The 13236-nt window shown below is 43.8% G+C and overlaps 2 protein-coding genes across 2 annotated transcripts in view; both read right to left on the bottom strand.

The window, feature by feature from the left end:
- LAMTOR5 (late endosomal/lysosomal adaptor, MAPK and MTOR activator 5) overlaps window positions 1-10365 on the bottom strand; it is a 345493-nt gene extending 335128 nt beyond the window's left edge. Inside the window, exon 1 of the mRNA XM_082245651.1 lies at window positions 10362-10365. The gene's annotated coding sequence lies outside the window, so the exon portion shown is untranslated. The remainder of the gene's footprint in view (window positions 1-10361) is intronic.
- The window catches only part of LOC309546118 (G-protein coupled receptor 37-like 1), a 55713-nt gene that overhangs the window by 22283 nt on the left and 20194 nt on the right, over window positions 1-13236 (bottom strand). The gene's annotated exons all lie outside the window — the stretch shown is intronic.

Here is a 13236-nt window from a genome sequence, read left to right as displayed (position 1 = left end):
TCATCCTGTGCCACATCCTCTTCCATCATCGCCCTAATTGTTTTTTCAAGGAGGCATAGAAGTGGGATAGTTAAGCTGAGAACGGCGTCATTGCCACTGGCCATGTTGGTGGAGTACTCAAAACAGCGCAACAAGGCACACAGGTCTCGCATGGAGGCCCAGTTATTGGTGGTGAAGTGGTGCTGTTCCGCAGAGCGACTCACACGTGCGTGCTGCAGCTGAAACTCCACTATGGCCTGCTGCTGCTCGCACAGTCTTTCCAGCATGTGCAAGGTGGAGTTCCACCTTGTGGGCACGTCACATATGAGGCGGTGAGCGGGAAGGCCGAAGTTACGCTGCAGCGCTGCCAGGCGAGCAGCAGCAGGGTGAGAACGCCGAAAGTGCGCACAAACGGCCCGCACTTTCTGCAGCAGCTCTGACATATCGGGGTAGTTTTTAAGGAACCTCTGCACCACCAAATTCAGCACATGCGCCAGGCAAGGGATGTGCGTCAAACCGGCTAGGCCCAGAGCTGCTATGAGATTTCTCCTGTTATCGCACACCACCAGGCCGGGCTTGAGGCTCGCTGGCAGCAACCACTCATTTGTCTGCTGTTCCATGCTCCTCCACAACTCCTGCGCGGTGTGTGGTTTGTCCCCCAAACAGGCAAGTTGTAAAACTGCCTGCTGTCGTTTACCCCTGGCCGTGCTGAAGTTGGTGGTGAAGGTGTTACGCTGTCCGGATGAGGAGGCGGTAGAGGATGAGGAAGCGGAGTAGGAGGAGTTAGGAACAGGAGGCAAACTGAAGCGCCCTGCAATCCTCGGTGGTGGAAGGACATGCGCCAAATTGCTATCCGCCTCAGGCCCATCCGCCACTGCATTTACCCAGTGTGCCGTTAGGGAGATATAACGCCCCTGACCGTGCTTACTGGTCCACGTATCGGTAGTTAGGTGGACCTTGGCACAGATGGCGTTGCGCAGTGCACACCTGATTTTTTCCCCCACTTGGTTGTGTAGGGAAGGGATGGCTTGCCTGGAAATGTAGTGGCGGCTGGGCACGACGTACTGTGGGACAGCCACCGACATAAGGTTTTTAAAACTGTGCGTCTCCACCAGACGGAATGACAGCATTTCAAAGGCCAATAATTTTGAAATGCTGGCATTCAGGGCCAGGGATCGCGGGTGGGTAGGGGGGTACTTCCTCTTCCTCTCAAGTGTTTGGGAGATGGAAATCTGAACGCTTCCACGGGACATTGTGGAGATGGTTGTTGGTGACCCAGGTGGTGGTGTTGCTGACAGATCGTCTGTTTGCGGGGTGGCAGGTGCCGGTATCACTACAGATGTGGCTGAAGCGGCCGAGACTGCAGCAGAAGAGGAAGCAGGATGAGCCAGAGACGTTTCTTGGTTTTGAAGGTGTGTACTCCACTGCAGCTCGTGCTTTGCACTTAGATGCCTGATCATGCAGGTTGTGCTCAGGTTGAGAAGGTTTATGCCTCGCTTCAAGCTCTGATTGCACAGGGTGCAAACCACTCGTGTCCTGTCATCAGCACATTTTCTAAAGAACTTCCACGCTAGAGAACTCCTTTGAGCTGACTTTGGTGCGCTCGTTCCCTTGCTGCGTTGGGCAGTAGCGGGCGTAGTGTCTAGGGCACGGCCGCTCCGCTTCTGCACCCTGCTCCCTCTTCTGCTGTGCTGGTGGCTCTGTGCGACCACCGCCTCTTCCTCCAAACTACTCAGGTCACCTGTATGACGTTCATTCCATGTGGGGTCGAGGACCTCATCGTCCTCCACATCATCTTCCACCCAGTCTTCACCCCTGCCCTCCTTGTCGGTCTCCACAATGCTGAACGCCGCAGCAGTTGGCACCTGCGTTTCGTCATCATCGGAGACGTGCTGCGATGATCCTTGCATGTACTCATCTTGAGAAATAAGTGGTTGGGCATCGCTGCACTCAATCTCTTCCACTTCTGGGGCAGGGCTAGGTGGATGGCCCTGGGAAACCCTGCTGACAGAGTCATCAAAAAGAAGAAGAGACTGCTGTATGGCTTGGGGCTCAGACTGCTTGCCTGATTTGCAAGGGGGTGAGGTGAAAGACGGTTGGACATCGGCTGCAGGTGCCAACTGTGACCTTTCTGCAGTAGACTGGGTGGGAGACAATGTGAAGGAACTGGAGGCACTGTCAGTAGCAAACCAATCTACTATCGCCTCCACTTGTTCTGGCCTCATCACTTCTAGGGGCGTATAATGCCCTACCAAATACTGATGCAGGTTCTGTCGCCTACTCACACTTGAGGAAGGTGTTTTACTTGTGCGTGTAGCTGGCACAGATCGACCACGTCCTCTCCTCGCAACAGGAGCTCTAGCAGCAGCACCACCACGACCCAGGCCACGGCCCCTATTTGACGCTCTCCTCATATTTCTGAAATTTAAGATCTTGCCCTAGAAAGGTCTTTATTGAATAGCGGAACAAAAGAACAACAGTATCGCATGGGTGTATCTCACAGTCAAATATGCAAACTATGCCGCAATTTAATGTTTTTTACACCAAAAGGGTGTATATTGAATAGCGGAATAGGATAAAAAAACTGTGTATCTCACACGTACAAACACAGACTAGGCCCGATTAAATTTTTTCCTACCCTAAAGGGAGGATGAGGAAGAGGAGTATGGAACAGGCAGCACCCTCAAATCTTCAGAAGTATGAGATGAACCCCAAAAACTTGGAAAGGTGGATCTCACACGTACCGACACAGACTATTCCGCAATTTAATTGAGCCCCAAAGGTTTTTATTGAATAGCGGAATAGGAAATATGATCAAAAAAAAGTGTATGTTTTTCACACGTACAGAAGCACACTAGGCCCCAATTACTATTGTTTGTACACCTAAAAGGATGGATGAGGAAGAGGAGGAGGAGGAGTATAGAACAGGCAGCACCCTCAAAGCTTCAGAAGTATGAGATGAACCCCAAAAACTTGGAAAGGTGGATCTCACACGTACCGACACAGACTATTCCGCAATTTAATTGAGCCCCAAAGGTTTTTATTGAATAGCGGAATAGGAAATATGATCAAAAAAAAGTGTATGTTTTTCACACGTACAGAAGCACACTAGGCCCCAATTACTATTGTTTGTACACCTAAAAGGATGGATGAGGAAGAGGAGGAGGAGGAGTATAGAACAGGCAGCACCCTCAAAGCTTCAGAAGTATGAGATGAACCCCAAAAACTTGGAAAGGTGGATCTCACACGTACCGACACAGACTATTCCGCAATTTAATTGAGCCCCAAAGGTTTTTATTGAATAGCGGAATAGGAAATATGATCAAAAAAAAGTGTATGTTTTTCACACGTACAGAAGCACACTAGGCCCCAATTACTATTGTTTGTACACCTAAAAGGATGGATGAGGAGGAGGAGGAGGAGTATAGAACAGGCAGCACCCTCAAAGCTTCAGAAGTATGAGATGAACCCCAAAAACTTGGAAAGGTGGATCTCACACGTACCGACACAGACTATTCCGCAATTTAATTGAGCCCCAAAGGTTTTTATTGAATAGCGGAATAGGAAATATGATCAAAAAAAAGTGTATGTTTTTCACACGTACAGAAGCACACTAGGCCCCAATTACTATTGTTTGTACACCTAAAAGGATGGATGAGGAGGAGGAGGAGGAGTATAGAACAGGCAGCACCCTCAAAGCTTCAGAAGTATGAGATGAACCCCAAAAACTTGGAAAGGTGGATCTCACACGTACCGACACAGACTATTCCGCAATTTAATTGAGCCCCAAAGGTTTTTATAGAATAGCGGAATAGGAAATATGATCAAAAAAAAGTGTATGTTTTTCACACGTACAGAAGCACACTAGGCCCCAATTACTATTGTTTGTACACCTAAAAGGATGGATGAGGAGGAGGAGGAGGAGTATAGAACAGGCAGCACCCTCAAAGCTTCAGAAGTATGAGATTGTGTTCACTGTACCCCCCAAAGATTTTGTTCACTGCACCCCACAAGGATTGTCTTCACTGCACCCCACAAGGATTGTCTTCACTGCACCCCACAAAGATTGTGTTCACTGTACCCCACAAAGATTTTGTTCACTGCACTCCAAAAGGATTGTCTTCACTGCACCCCACAAAGATTGTGTTCACTGTACCCCACAAAGGTTTTGTTCACTGCACCCCACAAAGATTGTGTTCACTGTACCCCACAAAGGTTTTGTTCACTGCACCCCACAAAAATTGTGTTCACTGTACCCCCCAAAGATTTTGTTCACTGCACCCCACAAGGATTGTCTTCACTGCACCCCACAAGGATTGTCTTCACTGCACCCCACAAGGATTGTCTTCACTGCACCTCACAAAGATTGTGTTCACTGTACCCCACAAAGGTTGTGTTCACTGCACCCCACAAAGGTTTTGTTCACTGCACCCCACAAAGATTGTGTTCACTGCACCCCACAAAGGTTTTGTTCACTGCACCCCACAAAGATTGTGTTCACTGTACCCCACAAAGATTGTGTTCACTGTACCCCACAAAGGTTTTGTTCACTGCACCCCACAAAGATTGTGTTCACTGTACCCCACAAAGGTTGTGTTCACTGCACCCCACAAAGGTTTTGTTCACTGCACCCCACAAAGATTGTGTTCACTGCACCCCACAAAGATTGTGTTCACTGCACTCCAAAAGGATTGTCTTCACTGCACCCCACAAAGATTGTGTTCACTGTACCCCACAAAGATTTTGTTCACTGCAACCCACAAAGATTGTGTTCACTGTACCCCACAAAGATTTTGTTCACTGCACTCCAAAAGGATTGTCTTCACTGCACCCCACAAAGATTGTGTTCACTGTACCCCACAAAGGTTTTGTTCACTGCACCCCACAAAGATTGTGTTCACTGTACCCCACAAAGGTTTTGTTCACTGCACCCCACAAAGATTGTGTTCACTGTACCCCACAAAGATTGTGTTCACTGTACCCCACAAAGGTTTTCTTCACTGCACCCCACAAAGATTGTGTTCACTGTACCCCACAAAGGTTGTGTTCACTGCACCCCACAAAGGTTTTGTTCACTGCACCCCACAAAGGTTTTGTTCACTGTACCCCACAAAGGTTTTGTTCACTGCACCCCACAAAGATTGTGTTCACTGTACCCCACAAAGATTGTGTTCACTGTACCCCACAAAGGTTTTGTTCACTGCACCCCACAAGGATTGTCTTCACTGCACCCCACAAGGATTGTCTTCACTGCAACCCACAAAGATTGTGTTCACTGTACCCCACAAAGATTTTGTTCACTGCACCCCACAAAGATTGTGTTCACTGTACCCCACAAAGATTTTGTTCACTGCACTCCAAAAGGATTGTCTTCACTGCACCCCACAAAGATTGTGTTCACTGTACCCCACAAAGGTTTTGTTCACTGCACCCCACAAAGATTGTGTTCACTGTACCCCACAAAGGTTTTGTTCACTGCACCCCACAAAGATTGTGTTCACTGTACCCCACAAAGATTGTGTTCACTGTACCCCACAAAGGTTTTGTTCACTGCACCCCACAAAGATTGTGTTCACTGTACCCCACAAAGGTTGTGTTCACTGCACCCCACAAAGGTTGTGTTCACTGCACCCCACAAAGGTTTTGTTCACTGCACCCCACAAAGATTGTGTTCACTGCACCCCACAAAGATTGTGTTCACTGTACCCCACAAAGGTTTTGTTCACTGCACCCCACAAAGATCGTGTTCACTGCACCCCACAAAGGTTTTGTTCACTGCACCCCACAAAGATTGTGTTCACTGTACCCCACAAAGGTTGTGTTCACTGCACCCCACAAAGGTTTTGTTCACTGCACCCCGCAAAGATTGTGTTCACTGCACCCCACAAAGATTGTGTTCACTGTACCCCACAAAGGTTTTGTTCACTGCACCCCACAAAGATTGTGTTCACTGTACCCCACAAAGGTTGTGTTCACTGCACCCCACAAGGATTGTCTTCACTGCACCCCACAAGGATTGTCTTCACTGCATCCCACAAAGATTGTGTTCACTGCACCCCACAAAGGTTTTGTTCACTGCACCCCACAAAGATTGTGTTCACTGTACCCCCCCAAAGATTTTGTTCACTGCACCCCACAAGGATTGTCTTCTCTGCACCCCACAAAGATTGTGTTCCCTGTACCCCCCAAAGATTTTGTTCACTGCACCCCACAAGGATTGTCTTCACTGCACCCCACAAGGATTGTCTTCACTGCACCCCACAAAGATTGTGTTCACTGTACCCCCACAAAGGTTTTGTTCACTGCACCCCACAAAGATTTTGTTCACTGCACTCCAAAAGGATTGTGTTCACTGCACCCCAAAAAGATTGTGTTCACTGCAGCCCACACACAGAAAAATGGATGTGGATCACTGACACCTGCCTATCTCCTATCCCACACCACACAGCAATATCGATTGTAGTTTGTAGAACACAGTTTCCCTAAAATTCAGCAGACTCTGTCCCTAACAGGATTGAGAAGAGATCGTAGATCAGGAGAACTAAGTGCAGACCCCACCCCACACAGCAATATCGATTGTAGTTTGTAGAACACTCTGACCCTAAAATTCAGCAGCAGCCTCTCCCTAACAGGATTGAGAAGAGATCGTAGTTTAGGATTGAGTGCAGACCCCACCCCCCACACAGCAATATCGATTGTAGTTTGCAGAAGACACTGACCCTATAATTCAGCAGACTCTATCCCTAAAATGCCTACAACTCGCCCTGCCTAAACACTCCGACTTGTCCCTCAATTCTATCCGGACACAAATGGTTTTTTCCTGCCTATCTTTCCCTAATCAGCAGCCAGCACGTTGATGTGTGCTCTGTCCCTGATCTAAGCAGCATAATGACGCCGCTGCGGCTGCCTCGAACTTATAAAGACTTGGTCACATGCTTCAGACGGCCAATCACAGCTACTGAGACATTTGCAGGCATGGCTGGGATGGCTTAAGGCACACCAGTTAAACGATTGTTGATTGGCTGTTGAAAGCCCGCCATGAAAAGAGCGCCAAAGCATGCAAAACCCGGAAATAAAACGACCGAACACGGATTTTTACCCGAATATACAGTAAAGTGTCCGTGTTCGTGTTCGGGTAACAAAAATCCAATTATTCGGTACGAACACGAATAATACAGTCCGTGTTCGCTCAACACTACTTATATTTAATTAACTATATAAAAAATAGACTCTGTAAAATAGACAGTGAGCATCCTGGGACCTGCACCAACACACACGGATGTCAAATTGGTAGCAGCAGTTGTGTTCTTTCAACCACTGCATCCTAATGGACATGAATGGGATTGACTACACACAGATGCATGGACCACCTTTGGATCTTGTGCAGGCAAAACATGCCCCCCCCCCCCCCCCATAGAAAAACATCTTAGCCTTGAAAATTAAAATATCTGAATTTTAAGATTCAGCTTCCACTGACTTTAGTGGGGTTCACATTAACATTTCCTGGGCTTTTTGATCAGTTCAAGGAACATCTCACAAATCAGACCCAGGCACATCTGGAACATTCTCAATGGTCACCTTTAGCTATCTGTATAAAGGTAGATTTTTTTTTTAACCACTTTGGCTCTCACACCTGTTCACCCCTTACGTACCAGAGCAATTTTCAAATTTCTGCTATGAGCCTGTTTTTTCGGCAATACTTTTGTCATTACCTAAGATAATAACATATTACATATTTTATTTTTTTAGGTTGCATTCACATGTCAGCTTATAATCGCGGGCAGAACCGCCGCGGTTCCGCCCGCGATTCGGAGATTTATTGCAAATCGCGGGACGCCTAGCGTTGCCCGTTGATTTGCAATAGCCCCCCAAACGGCGAGCGATGTTGCAGCGATTTACGCCCGCTGAATCGCGGCAACATCGCGCAAACAAAATCAAGAGTACAAGAGCTTCTTTGGAGCGTATTGCGTCCCGCGATTTTGTTTGCGCGATGTTGCCGCGATTCGGCGGGCGTAAATCACGGCAACATCGCTCGGCGTTTGGGGGGCTATTGCAAATCAACGGGCAACGCTAGGCGTCCCGCAATTTGCAATAAATCTCCGAATTGCGGCGGAACCGCGGCGGTTCTGCCCGCGATTATAAGCTGACATGTGAATGCAGCCTTAAGGACAAACAAGGCTGTCTTTTTGCGAATATTGTCTTGCAACAATTATTTTTTTTTTGCAATTCTTAGGCAATAAAACTAAACAAAAGGCACTGTTTCTTATTTTTTTTTTTTTTTTTTTAGCAGTTAGTTTAAAAGTAAATAGTGTTACTGCAGTGTGCATTTTATTCTGTATCATGTCCCGTTTAAAATAACACTAAAATTATAATTTTGGTACAAATCATTGCATTTACAGATAAAATAAAGTAGGTGCTTTTCAATTTTGCGCTATTTTCATTGTGATACGTGTAAATATATGTAAAAAGTGTACAACTATTAAAGAACAAAGCAAACAAAACAGAAAAAAAGTTTGAATATTAGTTAATAAAATAGAAAAAAAAAATCACCAGGAAAATTATAATTGAATGGAGAAAATGTTTCATTGTAGCTTTCTGTATTTGAGGCTGAGCAATGTTGTTGATAAACATTGCCAGACTGCTTTTTTTTTTTTTACAGCTCCTGCTGCCCCAATCATTTCTGTGTATTCGGCAGTGCAACTATGATTAATCAGAGCTTAATTGCCATGTACTGTAACAGGGGGGAATCCTAGCAGCAGCGCACAAGGACTGAATGTACTAGACACACTTTTTTTGGGCGTCTAGTACACCCAAAGTCTGCAACTGGTTGAGGTTTACTGCAGACATCCCAGGTTCTGCTACAGTTCTAAAACTTCTGCATATGTGGTTAACTTATAGCCCAAAGTTGGCAAAATCTTTTTTTTTTAATAGATTGGGGAATGTCGCCTTTTTGGTAATGAGGGCCTTACCAATTATACAAATTGTATACTAGCTTGGCATAATCATATAAATGATGTGATTATGATTTGGGGTGGTCTGCTAGTGACCTTACAATAATTCTTTACAATATTGAATGACAATTACTTAAATTTACAACCCTAATTCCAAACAAGTTAGGATGCTGTGTAAAATCCACATAAAGCAGAATGAAATGATTTGCACTTCTCAAAAATACATATTTTATTCACATTATAAAATAGAAGACATATAAAATGTTTAAACTGGGAAAATGTACCATTTTAAGAAAAAATAAAAAAATACGGTAGTTTTGAATTTGATGGCAGCAACACATCTCAAAAAAGTTGGGACAGGGCAACAAAAAGTTGGCAAAGTAAATCGTACTAAAAAGGTAGAAATAGAAGAACATTTTGCAACTAATAAGTTTAATTGGCAGCGGGTCAGTAACATGACTGGGTATAAAAAGGGCATCTTAGAGAGTCAGAGTGTGTCAGAAGTAAAGATGGCCAGACGTTCACCAATCTGTGAAAAGCTACATCTAACAATTGTTAAACAATTTTAGAATACTGTTCCTCAAAGTAAAGTTGCAAAGACTTTAGATATATCATCATCTACAGTACATAATATCGTCAAAAGATTCTGAGAATCTTAAGAAATCTCTGCGTGCAAAGGATAAGGACAAAGCGCAGTAATGGATGCCCATAATCTTTGGACCCTCAGACGTCATTACTTTAAAAACAGGCATGGTTCTTTGATGGGCATCAATGCATTGGCTCAGGAATATTTCCAAAAGTCACTGTCTGTGAACACAGTTGCCATCTAAAAATGCAATTTAAAGTTCTATCCTGCAAAGAAGAAGCCATATCTGAATGTGATCCAGAAACACAGCAGGTCTTCTCTGGGCCAAAGCTCATTTAAAATGGTCTGTTGCAAAGTGGAAAATTGTTCTGTGGTCAGACAAATCGAAAATTGACATTTTGTTTGACAACCATGGGTGCCACGTCTTTCTGACCAAAGAGGAGCGGGACCTTCCGGCTTGGTATCAGCACTCAGTTAAAAAAAACTACATCTCGGATGGTAAAGGGATGCATTAGTGTGTATGGAATGGACTGCTTGCCCATCTGGAAAGGCACCATTAATGCTGAAAGATCTATCCAGGCTTTAGAGCAGCATATGCTCCCATCCAGATGACATATTTTTAAGAAAAGACCTTGCATATTTCAGCAGGAAATACTACATACTGCATTTGTGACAACAGCATGGCTTTGTAGTAGAATAGTCCAGATGCTTAACTGGCCTGCCTTCAGTACAGACTTTTCAGTAGCTGAAAATATGTGGCGTGTGAGCAAGGAAATCCCCTGTGATTAACCTGACTTTAGTCAAACACAAAATCTTTTGGATCATGGTTAATGATAAATTGGTTAGTATCCTCTAGGTCTAGGCTAAACAATTCACTTTAAAAAAAGTTTGGAACCCCTGGATTAGATACCTCCAATCTCCTTAATGGGTGGGGTAGCACAGGGCTGGCAGTCTGGGATGTTGAACGGCTGTGTATCTCTCCTCTTCCTTCTTTTTCCTTTATTCAACTCTTCTTTTCCTTCTCCTAGTTGTCATAATAATTCCCCATAAATACTTTGGCATAGGCTTCAGAGCCTTCCGTAGCCTAGCCTAAGTATGAAAGCATGGTGTTCCTGTGTCTGGTACTGGAAATTTTATTTAGTTTTACTGAATCTATTTTTATAGTTTTTTAAGATCAGTATATGCATAGTAGTTCTGCATTCTTAACCTCTACAGTACCTACCACATTTGGACAACCCCAACCACTGCTCCCTATGCTTTCTGTACACCTTCATTCTACCCCTCAGGGTGTAATTTGGTTGAGAACTGACACTTTAACATCACTTAGTTGTGGTATCAAAACAGGAAGGTGTTGTTATTTCCAAATGTAGCAATGTTGCTTGATATTCACTTGTACAAATGTGTGCCTTATTGTTTGTCTAAACTTCTTCAATAAAAATGATTTCAAAAGAAAATATTTGGCACATATTGAAGCAAAAAATATGACACAAAAAACCCAGGACTGTTGAGGAATTCGAATCCTAAATCAGGCAAGAATAGGACAATATTCCACTCTCAAAACTCCAGTAACTGGTCTCCTCAGTTCCCAGACTTTTACAGCATGTTGTTAACAGAGGAGGGAATGCTACGCCATGGTAAACCTTTTCGAGACATGTTGCTGCCATAAATGTTAAATAACCTTATTTTTTTTCTTAAAATTATATATTTTCTCAGTTTAAACATTTGATATGTTTTATATTTTCTACTGTGAATAAAATATGGGTTTATGAGATTTGCAAATCAACTCATTCTGTTTTAGCTTTTACACAGCGCCCCAAGTTCTTTGAAATTGGAGTTGTAAAGATTACTATGTCTTTTGATAATAGGTCAGTGACTTTCCTGGATGAGCAAGTATCAATTATGGATAATGGTTAATTAACGTGGGTTGTGCCAAAAAAGTACTGCCGGTGTTCTATCAGAATACAGCTACCCATCAGAAAATGCAGCGGAATGACATTGCAAACAAAATTGCTTATTGTGAATGCGCTATACGTTCCAACATTGCCGCTATGTGTTTCAATAGGTTTTCTAATCTGACAGAACACGAAGGCGGCAGCGGACATCTTCTTACACCTAGGCAAGTCTTCAATTTTACACCTATTTTAGCAGTTCACTCACCTTATATACTGAAACAGACTATTTCACGTGACCGAATGAAATAGGCTATTTCACTATATAATCGGTTTGACGCTGAGCAGTGCAGGGTGCACCAAAATGGCCACCGCTACCTTCTGCCTGCAGGCTTGTCGCTATATTTACTATAATATTAATATTACTATAATAATAAAAATTTAATACTATATCTCAGTATACAAGGTGAGTTTACAGCTAAAATAAGTGTAAAATAAGTGTGAAATTGAAGACTTACCTGGGTGTAAGAAGATGTCTGCTGCCGCCTTTGTGTTCTGTCAGATTAGGAAACCTATTGAAACACATAGCCGCAATGTTGGAACACATGGCGCATGCACAGTAAGCATTTTTTGCTTAGAACATCACTTATGTTACATTTTCTGATGGGTAGCGGTATTCTAAACCTGCATTCCAGTGTGGTTTTCCGCAACGCATTCCAAACACACTGCCCTTGCGATCTTCAGAGGGTGTCCGTGCAAAGTTAACGACACTCCAAATGCATGTCGCAAATGCAGTGCATATGTCTGCACCAAAATGCATGGTACAAAAGTACCGTGCGATTCAGTTGCAGTGCTTTTCGAAATGCAGTGCATGAATTAGAATGAATGGGCTGAAATCACACTGCGCAGAACTGCATGTGGATCACACATGAACCACAGAGCTTTCCTGTGTGATTCCAATGCAGTCCATAGTGTGAATGGGCCCTAAGTCTTGTTTGAAAAAAGCTTATCATAGAGCCCACCTACAATCCAAAGGTTAGTTATTACACCAGTTGTCATACCATTGACTAATCACAATATACAAACAGCAACATGACCAGATTTATAGAATCCTGAAAAAATACTGGTACCCCTGACAGGATGACCTCTCTTTGAGGAGGTTTGAGGCAGCAACCGCACAAGTTACATTTAGAAAGGCTGCCTCACTCAGGGATTCCTTGGCTCCTTGGTGCACTGTTGCTAGCAGGGTAACAAAAGGGGAGATCCCTGTACTACCAGAGGTACATACCCTTGTGGAGGTTGTGTGTATTGTCAGTTTGTTGAGATCAGGAGATATGTTAGTCTCCCTCATGCCCATTTTACAAAATTGCAAGACTATGGGTATTATTTACCGTATTATTTACCTGTTCCTGTGCAAGTGTAGCTCATTTTATATAGGAAAAACAATTCAAGAATTTGGAATTCTGGAACACACACATGCCATGCATATGGGAAGTTTAAATTAATTGTAAATGATCACCTTGTAAAACAACCCATTTACTTTTTATAGAAATGAAAGGCATTCTCAATTTCTAATGGTACGAGGCAAGAGTGCCCCCTATCGCCCTTAATCTTTGCCCTTCTCATGGAACCATTGGCTGAAAAATTGCGTACTGAGCCGCAAATTAAAGGAATGGCTGTTTGTTGCAAAACTCATGCTATTTCACTATTTGCTAAAGGTTTTATATTAAAGAGGTTGTAAACTCGTTTTTTTTTTTTCCACCCTGCAAGAGAAAGACATAATGAGCTAGTATGCATTGCATACTAGCTCATTATGCAATACTTACCTTAG

Source organism: Pelophylax lessonae, assembly GCF_965119305.1.
Source record: "Pelophylax lessonae genome assembly, chromosome: 2".
Taxonomy (NCBI): Eukaryota; Metazoa; Chordata; class Amphibia; order Anura; family Ranidae; genus Pelophylax; species Pelophylax lessonae.
The sequence above is the reverse complement of the archived record's forward strand: the minus strand, read 5'-3'. Positions and strand labels throughout refer to the sequence as shown.